The 3,343-nt window shown below is 53.9% G+C and overlaps 1 pseudogene; it reads right to left on the bottom strand.

Annotated features, from left to right (window-relative positions):
• Positions 1-1,005: 1,005 nt before the first annotated feature.
• Positions 1,006-2,979, bottom strand: LOC137756775 (transcription elongation factor A protein-like 3; annotated as a pseudogene).
• Positions 2,980-3,343: the final 364 nt, after the last annotated feature.

Below are 3,343 nucleotides of genomic sequence, written 5' to 3'. Positions count from 1 at the left end.
TACTATAAGCAAATATAAAATGAACTAAAAATGTTAATGACTACTTTGTTAAGAACTATGCAATATAGTGGAGCCCAAACAGCCCTGGGGCAGTACCACCAGGGTAGGTACAACTCTGAAGTTGGAAGAGGGGGTTAACCTACATTCCTATAGAAGTCAAATAGGGGCTTTGGCCCTTTGGGAACTATAGGGAATCAGAGGGGCTTTGTCACCATGAGGACTCCATCATATCAGTAGCTGTCAGCAGAGGGTACAGGGCACAACAGGAGTGCCCAGCAGATATGGTAGTATCCAGAGAAGAGTGGCAGTCTCTTCTCAGCTACTTGGACTTGTTCCTGGGCATAGGTGAGACCTACTCTCAGCCCTCCCCTGCGTGTCTGACAAGGTCCAGGGTCCTACTGCTACAAAGGAGTCCATCCAACACAGGCAAGTTTTATTCCCATTTCACAGATGACAAGACTGACCTTTAGAGCACTGGATCTGTTACAACTGTCAGGTTGATTCCTCTAGCTATGAGTCCCAGAGGTAATGTTTTACTTATCATTTTACATTCTGACAACAGGAATTTTAAGTGTCTTCATTGCCCTCATAAGCTCACTGAACATTTCAATTGTTTATCATGTGTTGATTTCTAGATTTTTTATTATGACAAACATAATCCATATCATTTAAGAAAAAGTGGAGATGAGTGGGCAAAGAAAAAAAGAATCACACATGTTGGGAGCCATAGGACGGTAGAGGACCCAGGAGAAGGTGTAGCAGTGCCCACTGACATGGTTACAACTAGGGGAAGACAGGGGATGGGCACACCTGCAGGGGAGTGGCATGGAGGTACCATCAGGCGATTGGATTCATTTTTGAGTGCAGGTGAGACCTATTTTCTGGCTACCATGCAGGAAAAAACCATCGCCTCCTTTTTAGTGCAAACATTTTCAGAGTTTTCTCTATGCACAAATGTATTGTGCAAATGTTTATATTTTTACAAAATTGGGCTGATACTATATATTTGGTTCTGAAAACTGTTTTTTCTTTATTGTTATTTTACAGTGTACCATTAACACCTCTCCCATGCACGTGGGTGAAAATCCCCTACTGAAACACAGAGAGCACTGTAGTTGGATCAAAAGGCTGCTGGTAACGAGAATGACACCCAAGGCAAAGTATCAGCGTAAGGTTAAAGCACATAGCCTGGCAAATGCCGGCCAGGGAAAGCAGGGTCAGCGATATTCTCATCAGAGGAGTCAGAATTGAAGGTCAAAGGCATTAAAGATATGGGATATCATGTAAGCCCCTCTGGCCCCTACCTCCGCCCCTCATTCCCCTGACACCCCGTTGGCCCCTTGGGGTGAATGGATCCTGTACATCTCTTTGCATCCAATGAAAGTCACCTATTTTCTGTCTTTTCCTTAGCTCTTCCTGAGCCCTTGACATATCTGCACATTCTCTCATCATCTCCTCACTGCCCAGATGCCTTTTCTGTAAGTTGTCCTGATAGTCCTTGGGGGAATCGTCCGTCCCCCTGTCCGTTTTTCTTTTTGCTTTCCGGGGCACATAGTCTTCAGCGGGGCGCTTTTCCGCCGCCCACGGCTGACTCTCTGGCTTTGCCTGGGATTCCAGCTTGCCCTCACCGTGTGGTTTTCCCTCAGCTTCAGACTTGCCCTGCTTTTCTCGCTTCCCCTCATCTTCTGGCCGTCCCTCATTCTGGAGCTCTCCCTCGTGTTCTGACTTCCCCTCCACTTCTTGCTTTTCTTCCTCATCTGACTTTCCTTGATTTTCAGGCTCTACTTCATTTTCTGGCTTTCCTTCGCTTTCCAGCTTTCCTTCATTTTCATTGCAGAGTCTTTCCATGTTGAGATGTTTTCCTGTCCTGGGGGATGGGATGGGATGGGGTGGGGTGGGGGGAGAGAGACAAGAGGAAACAAGGGAGACTGAGGGCTTGGGGGTGGAATGCAGGTCCGGATAGTACTGGCATCTCAGCCTTGTCAGCGTTCCCCTGACCTGGCCCAGCCTAGTGTACCTTCTGGCCACCCTTTACCCCACCATTCCTCCTGCACTGAGAGCCAACCATTTCCTTGGCAGGCCCTGCCACCTTGTACCATCCTTCAGCGTGGCAGAAAGTGTGTATATTACATATGGTGGGGGGATGGGCAGTGGGGCCCTCAAATTCTGCCCAAGCTGTGCCCTCCACACCCGGCCCCCAGCCCTGTGCCTGTCCAGTGCCTCTCCCTCCTTTCGCTGACCTGCAGGGATTCTGGACAGGTTCCTCCTCCTAGCCTTGCAGAGTGCTGGGAACAGACATGCAGACCTGTAGACAGACAGGAGACAGAGAGGGGCTGCAGGGTCAGTGGACTGAAGCCCCTTTCCTGAATTTGGGCCCTCCTCATCCAACGTTTCCTCCCCCACCTCCCCTGCATCCAAGCCGCCATTACTTTTCAGGCCTCAGGCACCAGACCAGGATGCTCTCCAAACTATTTTGGATCTCTGGGTCTTCCTCCCCTGCAAGCAACCTGCCCCACCCCCAACCCTTTGCGCTGAGGTCAATATTTCCTCCTGGGTGGAGAGTGTGAAAGGGAGTTATTTTCAGAATTTGTCTACGTTTCACTGTCGCACTGCGGGGGCGCACTCCCCCCCCCCCCATTTCAGGCTCGAAAATGGATGGAGGGCGCAGAGGAGGGGCGTCGAAGAGGCGGCAGGGCCAGTTGTTGCAGGGTCCTCCCTCCCCACCTGCCCACGCCGCGCCCCGTGCCCCTCCTCACCCATCTCGGGACCCCTTCCCCTCTCCCCGCTGCTCCCGGATCCTAGTCCCATCCGCTTCCACCCCCACCCGGGCCGCCAGCTGCGCCCACCTTCACACTGACCTGCAGCGCCCGGGCCGGGCCTGCGCCTCCTCTGGCTCGCCTAAGCCCGCTCGCCCCTCGCCCGCCGCCCGGGCAGCTCGGGGAGCTGGTTCCGCGCGGGCGACGGGACCAGACCTCGGGGCGGGGCGGGGGGGGGCGCGGGGGCTGCTGCCCACGTCGGCGCCCTGCCGGTCACGTGAGCGCCGCGTCACCCGAGCCCGGTTTCCCCCCGCCCCGCCCCCTTACCTACATCCCACAGGGACCGGACAGCTGCGGACGGGCTGGCGGGAGGGGTGTGGAAAAGGGGTAGTTACCAACAGAGCAGGTCGGGGGAGGCTTCCTGACCGCAGGTGCTTTACCTGGCGCAACTCAGGTTCTCGCTCAGCATCCATCTGAGATGCCCTTTATCCCCAGTTGTGACAGCTGATCACAGGCAGGGTACCTGACTTCGCCAAGAGCTGTCCACACGGAGCCCCACAGCCCGCTTTCAAGACCAGCTCCGTCTG

This window comes from Eschrichtius robustus, chromosome X, assembly GCF_028021215.1.
Source record: "Eschrichtius robustus isolate mEscRob2 chromosome X, mEscRob2.pri, whole genome shotgun sequence".
In the NCBI taxonomy this organism is placed as follows: domain Eukaryota; kingdom Metazoa; phylum Chordata; class Mammalia; order Artiodactyla; family Eschrichtiidae; genus Eschrichtius; species Eschrichtius robustus.
Note: the sequence above shows the minus strand (reverse complement) of the source record. Positions and strands in the feature narration are given on the sequence as shown.